Genomic DNA, 12,428 nt, shown 5'->3' on the forward strand with positions numbered 1-12,428 from the left:
AATTTCTGTGAGATAATCAGGCATAAATTTGTAAAGCACCAATATTGCTGAGATGTCCAAATGACTATGTAAATTATGACCCACCTACATGCTAAACTACTATGTGGCCATTAAAAAGAATGACGCTGCTCTAAATATACTAATATGAAACAGTTTCCAAGATATCCTAAGTGAAGAAAAGACAGTATAGAACAATGTATATAGTATGCTACCATTTTTGTAGGTGTTCATGCCTTCACATCTGTGTTACTTTTAAGGGATATAGGTATATTTAAGCTTGTAAATTCACAGACCATCTTTGTAAGGGTACACAAAGAACTGGCAATAGTGGTTGCCTTCAGAGAAGAGAACTTGAAGAGAACCTCCCTACTGGAGGCAGGGATGGTGGAAGGGGTGGGGGATGGAGACAGTGGAGATTGAGCTTTTGAATTTTGTTCCATGTGTATATATTATAAATTCAAAATAAAGATATAGTTTATTTTTTAAGAACCTGGAATTAAGTCCTATCTATGAAAACTGAAGAGATCGAAGTGAGAGGTAATTTAATTTGAAGTCCAGGTACAGCAGAAGTTTGGGGCTCCTCTGTTACTCATGCTTATCCACACCTTTATTTTTTCTTTTTCTAAAGCATCTGGGTCTTTAGCTCAAACTTATGCAGATCTATGGTTTACTGGGTATAATTTCTGTTATGGCATACATCAACATATTCCAAGTTTCTCTACTTGGATGGAATAGATGCATTAAATTCTGTGAAATGATTAAGTTGTGAAAAGTAGAAGGAGTTTGAATAGGCATTATTTTTCAGGATCTTAGAAATAGTTATGCCTGATAGTTTTATAATGTCTGTAGTATGGTTTTGCAGTCCACAGAATGCACTCACATACATTATCAGCTGATCCTTCGCAAAGAAGCCTCATGTGATTCTTTCTATTCTCAGCTTTGTCCAGGAACTAAAATTAGAACTAGGCTGACATTACATTTCACTTGGTTACAGCTGACTGGGGATTTTAATCATTTGGAGCCACATTGAAAAAAAATTTCCCCCTGCAATCTACTCTTAACTGATAGTCACTAATTTTGGTTATGTGAGCTTCAGCATCTACCGATATTGGTAAGTATTTGACAATGGTGAGTATTTTTCAAAAATATTTTTCCTTTATTCTTCACATATAAATAGCTTGCTGCTGATACCTCTACTGTGTCTGTATTGGTTGGAATGTCCAAACGAACTGGAATAGAATTTAAAAGTTTTCTGCGGGGTGTTCATGGTCACTCGTATAACTGTGCTCCTCTGGAAGATAGATTTCCACAGAAGTAAGAAACAATTCTTCTGCGATTCTTTTGCTATGCTTACCTCACTTGCCACACTATGTGCTTTTTTCTGTTATGGTAATAATCAAAGTAGAGAGCACAATCCTGTGCTGGAGGAAGAAATACATCATTATTGACTTGTGTTTCCCTAGGGGAAATTGATCGTTATAGGAAAACTGATGGATTAGCAACATTTAATGGCAAATGAGGAATTGAATTCGCAAATGGATGAATCGTTTTGCATGTCTAGTAAAATACATGTATAAGTGTAGATACTTGGGATTTTAAAAATATTTTTATTATTTGAGTATTTAGCAAAAACTTCAAACTTTCTTAAATCAGAGACAATAAATTGTAAATTGATTGCGATATGCTCAGGAAGTTGGATTACCAGTATGTATCCCAAGGTTTCTTCACAGCAAAGAGATCTCGCATTCTGTTCCTGAGTAAGTTCAGCATGCCTTGCTTAGAGATTTTCTCAACAATGTCCTGCATATGCCAATTATTTTTTAATCTTGAAATTTTAAACTTTTTTCTGTAATATAGTTCTTTGTCTGTCTCACACACATATATACTACATAATATTAGTTTAAAAAATCAATAATTTAGAAGAGGTTAATAATGAAAAGCAATATTATCTATCCAATTCCTCTCTATCACCAGCCCTCTCTAGAAGTAATCATTTTAACCATTTTGGAATTCAGTTTTCAGTGCTTATCTCCATATTTCTTTTTCAAAGACAATTGCATGCTATTTTTTAATCAACTTTAAACATTGTCTGTGGAGCTTCATTATAAGAGGTGGGGATTAAGTTCCCTTAACACTGCCATAGGGTTATATCCCTATTTTTAGCTTCTCTCTTGATTACCTTAATAACTTTAAGCAAATACTTTAAACTTTATTTCTTGTTCCATAAGGTACGGACAGTATCTGTTGATTCCCCACTTTGAAGATGTGGATATCGGTGTTCCTATCATTTACTTCTTTTCCTCATTTCCTTCTTCCACATTCTGTTAAAAGTACTGTCACTTTTATGTTTTCAAGATATAAGGCATTAATATTCTGCTCTGTAACCCTCAATAAGTCTTCCTTACTTTTTTATAGATTAATTTATTTCAAAAGTTTAAGACCAACACATAGGCTTTACTATGTAATTTCTGTTTTCTGTAGAGCCAACATTTCCTTCTCAGTATCAATGTTATATTCATTGTACCAAAGAAGAATGTTAAAATAGATTCTCCTTTCCTCCACTTCAATAGTTGCTAAAAAATCATGCCACATTTTGTTGGCTTTATATATAGACTGTGGTTTTCTTGTACAGTGTCTTCCTCAACACAATTTCTGACTGCCTTTCTTTTTGCTTACTGGGAGAAGAAATTTCATCTTTTCACCATATCTCCAATGTCACACAGTTTTTCCCCCTTAATTCTAGCTATTTTTATAATTCAATGGATGACTACTGCCATTGCTTTTTTTTTTTTAATTTATTTATTATTATTCTACTTTAAGTTCTAGGGTACATGTGCATAACGTGCAGGTTTGTTACATATGTATACTTGTGCCATGTTGGTGTGCTGCACCCATCAACTCGTCAGCACCCATCAACTCGTCATTTACATCAGGTATAACTCCCAATGCAATCCCTCCCCCCTCCCCCCTCCCCATGATAGGCCCCGGTGTGTGATGTTCCCCTTCCCGAGTCCAAGTGATCTCATTGTTCAGTTCCCACCTATGAGTGAGAACATGCGGTGTTTGGTTTTCTGTTCTTGTGATAGTTTGCTAAGAATGATGGTTTCCAGCTGCATCCATGTCCCTACAAAGGACACAAACTCATCCTTTTTTATGGCTGCATAGTATTCCATGGTGTATATGTGCCACATTTTCTTAAGACAATTTCATTCTTGTTGCCCGGTCTGGAGTGCAATGGTGTGATCTCAGCTCACTACAACCTCTGCCTCCCGGGTTGAAGTGATTCTCCTGCCTCAAGCCTCCCAAGTAGCTGGGATTACAGGCATGTGCCACCACACCCAGCTAATTTTATATTTTTTTAGTAGAGATGGGGTTTCACCATGTTGGTCAGGCTGGTCTTGAACTCCTGACCTCAAGCAGTCCACCCACCTCAGTCTCCCAAACTGCTGGGATTACAGGCATGAGCCACCATGCCCAGCTATTGCTTTTAAAACATTGTTTTACTTTATTTTTAATTTTTTAAACTATCTTGAAAAACATTGCTGGGAACAGCCTTATTCATGTTTCCTGGTGGAGACTCCCTTCCTCTAGGTATATACCTTTGAATGGAATTGCTGGATCATAAGCTGTGCTTATCTTCAATATTAGTACATAAGTATTTCAAAATAGTTAATACTAATTTACAATTTCACCAATATACCAGGAATGCGTGAGGATTTCTGTAAGTCAAATTCTCTTCAACACTTGGTATAGTCAGCCTTTTGAATTTTAGCCACTCTGACAGATGTTCATTGGTATCTTATTATGTTTTTATTAAGGTGGAGCACAACTTCATATGTTTTTGGTCAGCTGGATTTTTTTTTATCCACAGGGCAAGTTCTACCATTTGGATTTTATTGTTTGAAAATTTCCTGTTCAATTGTATTTTTTGTCACCTTTTTGAGTTGATTTTTAGGGGTTTGTTATATAATCTAGATGTAGTCCATTGGTGGTTACAAATATTGCCAATATCTTCCCCTACTAATGTACATGGTATTCCTTTTATTTTCTAAGTGATGTCTTTCAATAAGTTCTTAATTGTAATGTAGCCCACTTTATCAATCTGTGTTAGGCTGTTCTTGCATTGCTATAAAGAAATACCCGGCCAGGGCCAGGCACAGTGGCTCTCACCTGTAATCCCAGCACTTTGGAAGGCCGAGGCAGGCAGATCACGAGGTCAGGAGATCGAGACCATGGTGAAACCCGGTTTCTACTAAAAATACAAAAAATTAGCCAGGCGCAGTGGCAGGAGCCTATAGTCCCAGCTACGCAGGAGGCTGAGGCAGGAGAATGGTGTGAACCCAGAAGGCGGAGCTTGCAGTGAGCCGAGATCGCACCACTGCACTCCAGCCCAGGTGACAGAGCGAGACTTCGTCTCAAAAAAAAAAAAAGAAAAAAGAAATACCTGGCCAGGCACAGCAGCTCATGTCTGTGATCCTAGCACTAGCACTTCTGGAGGCCAATGCAGGTGGTTCACTTGAGCCCAGGAGTTCAAGACCAGCCCGGAGAATGTGGAGAGATCCTGTCACTACAAAAAATTAAAAAAAAAAAAAAAAAAAGCTGGCACACTGTTTCTCTCCTGTAGTCCCAACTATTCTGAAGGCTGAGGCAGAGGGGCCCCAGGAAATCAAGGCTACCATAAGCCATGATTGTGCCACAACACTCCAGCCTTGGTAGCAGAGTAAGGGCCTGTCTCAAGAAAAAAAAAAAACCCACAAAACAAACAAAAAAATACCTGAAACTGGGTAAATTATAAAGAAAAGAGGTTTAATTGGCTCATGGTCCTGCAGGCTTTACAGGAAGCATGGTGCTGGCATCTGGTTGGCTTCTAGTGAAGCCTCAGGGAGCTTTCAATCCTGGTGGAAGGCGAAGGGAGAAGCCTGCATCCCACAAGACCAGAGCAGGAGCAAAAGAGGGAGCCGGTGGAGGTGCCACACACTTAAAGAACCAGATCTTGCAAGAACTCACTGTTTCAAGGACAGCACCATGCCATGAGGGATCCTCCTCCATGATCCAATCACCTCCTACCTAGCCCCACCTCCAACGCTGGGGATTACAGTTCAACATGAGATTTGGTGGAAACATATATTCAAACTATATAACAATCTTTTCCTTTATGGATATGGTTTGTATTCTGTTTTAAAAAGTGTTCTCTACTTTAAGGACATCAAGATAAGTCCTATATTGTCACCTAAATGTTTTATTTTTCTACTTTCACTTTTAAATCTATAATTCACATGGAATTAATTTTGGTAATATACAGATATTCAACAGTCCCAATATAATTTATCTTAAAAAATTGTTTCCATGGCCAGGTGTGGTGGCTTACACCTGTAATCCCAGCACTTTGGGAGGCCAAGGAAGGCAGATTACTTGAGCCCAGGAGTTCAAGACCAGCCTGGGCAACATGGTAATACCTCATCTCTACAAAAAATACATAAATTAGCCGGGTGTCATGGTGTGCACCTGTAGTCCCAGCTACGTGGGAGGCTGAGGTGGGAGAATGGCTTGATCCCAGGAGGTGGAGGTTGCAGTGAGCCAAGATCATGCCACTGCTCTCCAGCTTGGGCAACAGAACCAGACCCTGTCTGAAAAAAAAAATTTCTACAATTGTTGCAGGAAGTCAGGGACCCCAAATGGAGTGACCAGCTAGAACCGTGGCAGAGGAACATAAATTGTGAAGATTTCATGGACATTTATCACTTCCCTAATAATACTCTTATAATTTCTTATGCCTGTCTTTACTTCAATCTCTGAACATAAATTGTGAAGCTTTCCTGGACATTTATCAGTTCCCAAATAATACTCTTATAATTTCTTACGCCTGTCTTACTTTAATCTCTTAATCCTGTTATCTTCATAAGCTGAGAATGTACGTCACCTCAGGACCACTGTTGTACAACTTGATTGTAAAATGTGTGTTTGAACAATATGAAATCAGTGCACCTTGAAAAGGGACAGAATAACAGCGATTTCTCAGGGAACGAGGGAAGATAACCATATGGTCTGACTGCCTGCGGGACAGGAAGAATAGAGCCATATTTTTCTTCTTGCAGAGAACCTATAAATGGACGTGCAAGTAGTAGAGATATCACTAAATTCTGTTCCTAGTAAGGAATATAATATTAAGACCCTAAAAAAGAATGCATTCCTGTGGGGAGGTCTATAAACGGCCACTCTGGGAGTGTCTGTCTTATGCAGTTGAGATAAGGAATGAAATACACCCTCGTCTCCCGCAGTACCCTCAGGCTCATTAGGGTGGGGAAAAACCCCACCCTGGTGAATTTGAGGTCAGACCAGTTATCTGCTCTCGAACCCTGTTTTCTGTTGTTTAAGATGTTTATCAAGACAATACATGCACAGCTGAATATAGACCCTTATCAGGAGTTTTTGATTTCGCCCTTTGCCTTGGGATCTTTGCTTTGCCCTTTGCCTTGTGATCTTTATTGGCCTCAGAAGCATGTGATCTTTGTGACCTACTCACTGTTCATACATCCCCTCCCCTTTTGAAGTCCTTAATAAAAACCTGCTGGTTTTGCAGCTCAGGTGGGTATCACAGACCTACCAATATGTGATGTCACCCCCGGCAGCCCAGCTGTAAAATTCCTCTCTTTGTACTCTTTCTCTTTATTTCTCAGACCGGCCGACACTTAGGGAAAATAGAAAAAACCTACATTGAAATATTGGGGGCAGGTTCTTCCAATACACAATGTTCTGCAGTGCCTATATGTATATGAGTCTGTTTCTGGGGTTCCTTATTCAGGTACACTGATGTTTGTCTGTTGCACCAATAACATTATCTAGTAGTATAGCTTTAAAAGAGATTTTGATGAATGTAGAATAAATCCTCCCACTCCAGTTTTCTTTGGCAAGCCTGTCTGGGCTATTTTGTATCTTAAGAACTGTCATTAAAAATTAGAAACTGATTGTCAAATTGCTCCTCTCCTTCTCCAAATGAAATTTGTATTGAGACTGATTATAGTTCAATGTGGGGAAAATTGACATTTTTACAGATTGAGTCTTTCAATCAATGAATATGATGTATATCTCTTCATTTATTTAGGTCTTCTTTAATTTCACTCCGATTTTTAGTTTTCTGTATAGAGGTTTTACACATCCTGTTTATTAAGAATTTGATTTTTATGCTATTGAAAATAGTATATTTTTGGCCAGGTGCAGTGGCTCATGCCTGTAATCTCAGCATTTTGGGAGGCTAAAGAGGGTGGATCACGAGGTCAGGAGATTGAGACCAGCCTGGCTAACATGGTGAAATCCCGTCTCTACTAAAAAAATACAAAAAAATTAGCCAGGCATGGTGGCGGGCACCTGTAGTCCCAGCTACTCAGGAGGCTGAGGTAGGAGAATGGCATGAAACCAGGAGGCAGAGCTTGCAGTAAGCTGAGATTGTGCCACTGCGCTCCAGCCTGGGTGACAGAGCGAGACTCCATCTCAAAAAAAAAAAAAAAAAAAAAAAAACAGTATATTTTAAGAATTTAATATCAATTTTCTGCTGGAATATAGGACACATACTTGATTTTTCAAAATATTGACTTGCCAGAAATCTTGCTAAATTCTATATATTTAGTTGTAGATTCTCTTGGATTTTCTAGTTCATAATTGTACTCATGAAAAATGTCCTTTTGTTTTTTATTCCTTTTCAAACTTTAAGCCTTTTATTTCTTTTTCTTGCTTTTATGCAAAGGGTAGAGCCATCATACAGTATTGAATGGAAGTAGTGACAGCAGACATCTTTTTCTAATTTTAAATGAAGGGCTTTCAATGTTACACTATCAAGTATGATTGCTGCAGATTTTTGTTAGATATACTTGGTTAGGTTAAAGAAATTATCTTCTACTTATAGTATGTTAAGACTTGTTTTTAATCACATGATATTAAATTTTAATAATTTTCTACATCTATTGGAATGATCATTTTTTTTTCTCTCCTAGTCTATTACTTCAGAATATTACATTAATTGATTTCTCAAACAAAGGTAAGCAAACAAACCTTAATCTCTGGAATAAACCCAACATGGCTATAATGTGTCTTCTTTTTTTGTTTGTTTGTTTTGAGACAGAGTCTGGCTCTGTTGCCCCGGTGGGAGTGCAGTGCTGCCATCTCAGCTCACTGCAACCTCTGCCTCTTGGGTTCAAGCGATTCTCCCACTTCAGCCTCCCAAGTAGTTAGGATTACAGGTGCATGCCACCACACCTGGCTAATTTTTGTATTTTTTCTTTTCTTTTTTTTTTTGGAGACAGATTCTCACTGCATCACCCAGGCTGGAGTGCAGTGGCATGATCTTGGCTGGCTGCAACCTCCTAATTTTTTTGTATTTTAGTAGAGACGGGATTTCACTGTGTTGCCTATGCTGGTCTCGAACTCCTGAGTTCATGCAATCTGCCTGCCTTGGCCTCTCAAAGTGCTAGGATTATAGGCATGAGCCACTACGCCTGGCCTTTGTTGTATTTTTTTTTAGTAGAGACAGGGTTTCACCATGTTGTCCAGGCTGGTCTTGAATGCCTGACCTCAAGTGATCTGCCCACCTTGGCCTCCCAAAGTGCTGGAATTACATGCGTGAGCCACTGCGCCTGGCCAGTATTTTCTTTTTCCTACATTGCCAGATATGGTTTGCCAGTATATGGTTTAGGACTTTTCTCCATAATATATTTGCTAGTGAGATTAGCCTGTATTTTTCTTTCTAGAATTACCATTCTTAGGGTTTGGTATCAAGGGTATGCTAATCTCATAATCTGAATTGGGGAGTATTTCTTTTCTGTTCTCAGGAAGAGTTCATGCTATGATTAGTGTTATTTTTACCCCTCAAATGCTTGGTAGAATTTGCCATTGAAGGCATCTCTAGGACCAGCATTTTGTTTGTGGAGAGATTTTTGATTATTATTATATTCTATTGTGTCATTTTAAAATTTTATACATGTATGTGCTTATCTATAATATACCCTTTCTTCTGTTTTCTTTGTGTTTGTTTTGCATTATCTAGCTTCTTGAGATGGATGTAAATTTTTTAGCCTAATTTCTTCTAAAATGTATACTTAAGGCTAGAAATTTCCCTCTACTACATTACCTGTATTGCATACATTTTGATTTGTGGTATTTTTGTTAATTCAGTTCAAAATGCCTTCTAATTTCATGATGATAGCTTCTTTGACTATAGGTTATTTAGAAGTGTGTTTCGTGTATGGATGCAGTAGCTCACGCCTGTAATCCCAGCACTTTGGGAGGCTGAGGTGGGAGGATCATTTGAGCCCAGGAGTTTGAGACCAGCCCGGGCAACATAGCAAGACCCCTGTCTTTACAAAAAAATAAAATTAAAAAAAACAACAGCTGGGGCATGGTTGCACACATCTGTAATCCCAGCTACTTGGAAGGCCGACGCAGGAGGACTACTTAAGTCCTGGAGTTTGAAGCTGCAGTGAGCTGAGATTGCACCTCTGCACTCCAGCCTATGCAACAGAACAAGACCATGTCTCAAAAAAAAAAAGGAAAGAAACTTTAAAAAGCATGTTTCTTTAGCTGAAAGAATATAGGCTTTTTTTTCCCAGGTATCTTTTCATTATTGATTTCTAGCAAGTTTATATTTTGATTAGAAAAAAAACTTTATGCTACTTTAATCCCTTGAAATTGACTGAGACTTGCTGTATGACTCCAATATGAGATTTTTTTTCTGTGACTCTTTCATGTGTTTTTTAAAGCATAATGTATTCTGTCATTGTAGGATATAGTTCTTTATTTATCATTTAAGTAAGTTTATTCATTGTGTGGTTCAAATCTTCAGTATTCTTCCTAAGTTTTAGACTGCTTGTGCAATCAGTTGCTGAAAGAATGGTTAAAATCTCCCACTTCGATTCTGGATTCCTTGATTTTTCCCTTTAGTTCTGTCAATTTTCCTTTGTATTTGGAAGCCATGTTATTAGAGGCATATAATTTAAAGTTTTTTTATATTTCTTGTGGATTGAATCTTTTATTATGCTATGATTGATCTTTTATATCTATAAAGTATTTGTGCCTAAAGTCCATTTTGTCTGCTATTAATATATTGATATAGCCTTCTTCTGCTTAGTGTTTGCATAGTATATCTGAAAAAATGTAATTGATTAGCCAGACCTGGTGGCACATGCCTATGCTTCTAGCTACCTGAGAGGCTGAGGCAGGAGGATCACTTAAGCCCAGGGATCAAGGCTGCAGTGAGTCATATCCCACCAATGTATTCAAGCCTAGGTGATAGAGTGAGACGCTGTCTCAAAAGAGCAAAGAAGGAAAGAAGAAAAGGACGGAGGGAGGGAAGGAGGAAGGAAGAAAGGAAAGAAATGAAGATATAAAAAAAGAAAAAGTTAATTGAAATATGATTCATATATAAATTCTCTCTTTCAGTGTACAGCTTGGTAGTTTTATTGAAGAGTTGTACAATCATCACCACTAATTCTAGAATATTTTCATCACCCAAAAAACTGTACAGTTAGCAGTCACTCCCTATTTCCCCCTCTACAAATCTCCTGGGTACCATAAAGCTACTTTTTGAATCTATAGATTTGCCTATTCTGGACATTTCATATAAATGAGATCATATATGTGGTCTTTTGTGCCTCACTTCTTTCACTTAGCATAATTTTATTAAAAGTTTATTTATGCTGTGGCATATATCTATACTTCATTCATTTTTATGGCTAAATAACATTCCATTGTATGGATATACCACATCTTGTTTATCCATTCATCAGTAGATGGCCATTTGTGTTGTTACCACTTTTTACCTATTATGAATACTGTTTCTATCAACATTCATATAAAGGATTTTGTGAGAACGTATGTTTTCATTTCTTGTGGGTATACACCTAGGAGTGGATCTTTTCCTGTTCTTGTACTGTCCACTTTTCTCTATCTCTATTTTTTTAGGTGTGCCTCTCATAAACAATACTCAGGATTTTGTCTTTTCTTTAACTGGACAACCTTTGTATATTAACTTGGAAGACTTAATCATCAGGGAAGTACAGATTATGACCACCCTGGGATATTGCTTTATGCAGCAGTGGATGTATATCAACGGGGACCTTTATACAGTGGTAGTAAGAGTATAAATGGGCACAATCAATTTGGAAAACAATTTGGCTCTGTCTTATAAATTGGAACATTTACATACACTATGATCCAGCAATTCTAATTCTAGATATGTACCCAATAGAAATAATTCTACTTGAACACCAAGAAGATAAAAACAATAATTTTAGAAAAAGTATTGCTTATAATAGCAAAGCTCTGGGACCCAAATATTCACATTCATTAGAATGGATAAACTGTGGGATAGCTATATATTTTGGAGATCATGGCATATGAATATATAATATATGAATATACTTTTCCTTTTTTTGAGCTATATAATTTCCCATGATACGGGTAGACTATAGTTTACTGATGAAATGTTAGATTGTTTCCAATATTTTGCTGTTATGAAAAACACTGCGAATAACTTCAGATAAATTGCTAGAAGCGTGGATGAGCATTTGTGAGTTTGATAAATATTACCAAGTTTCTCTCCATGCAGAATATAGTAATATCACCACTGATGCAGATAAGTGTCTGTTTCCCTATGTTGTTGCAAATTTTATTGCTTTCTTTTCCAACTACATTACTTTCTATTTACTTTACTTCCATTATGGTTTTCCTATAACATTGAATAGAAGTGATTGTGGACGTCTTTGTATTCCTGAATTTGAAAGGAAATAATTCAAATAATTGTGAATCACATTCTTTGATTATTGCTAATTTGGTAAAAAATCAATACGATTATTTTAAGGCCATAGGATATTCCATTAAAATGTACCTACCATAATTTACATAACCATTCTCCTATTATTGAGTATTTTCCTCTCATTTCTGAGATTCAGGTCAAAATCCTTAATACTGCATCTGTCCATTTGCAATTTATTTTACACAAAAGGAAACAATCCCTATATGTTATCATTTAACTGAATTTCCACTTGTGCATATGGTGTCCTGATTAGATTGATGTCTCAAGATCCCAGTCTTTTTAAAAATCTCCATTATTTAGCCATTTTCCCTATATTTGGACATGAAGACTTGTCGCAGTTTTTCATTATTGTGAACTATATAGTAACAAAGGAATCATATATTAGATATGAGACCCGAAGAAAATTGTTCATCTTCTTTAAAGCTTAATTTTCTCATCTATATATTAGTCAATACAAGTACCTATATTACAGTATTTTATGAGAATTTTTAAGTATGATATGGCATGTAAAGTATATAAAATAGTTTTTGGAGCATGGAATGTGCTCTATAAATATTAGCTATTATGATCATTATGGTACTCAATGAACAGTCTGAAACATTGCTTTTTTCTCTGATACAATTAG

At 37.0% G+C, this 12,428-nt stretch overlaps 1 protein-coding gene across 9 annotated transcripts in view; it reads left to right on the top strand.

The window, feature by feature from the left end:
• Positions 1–12,428, top strand: part of LOC105485459 (dihydrolipoamide branched chain transacylase E2) — a 97,896-nt gene that overhangs the window by 85,290 nt on the left and 178 nt on the right. For 8 of the 9 annotated variants that reach the window (XM_071072866.1, XM_071072894.1, XM_071072782.1 and 5 more), the window contains 2 exons: positions 995–1,111; positions 7,989–8,032. The gene's annotated coding sequence lies outside the window, so the exon portion shown is untranslated. Of the gene's footprint in view, positions 1–994; positions 1,112–7,988; positions 8,033–12,428 lie in introns of those variants that run through there. The other variant, XM_071072825.1, reaches the window with a different exon arrangement.

Source organism: Macaca nemestrina, chromosome 1 (assembly GCF_043159975.1).
Source record: "Macaca nemestrina isolate mMacNem1 chromosome 1, mMacNem.hap1, whole genome shotgun sequence".
Lineage (NCBI taxonomy): Eukaryota > Metazoa > Chordata > Mammalia > Primates > Cercopithecidae > Macaca > Macaca nemestrina.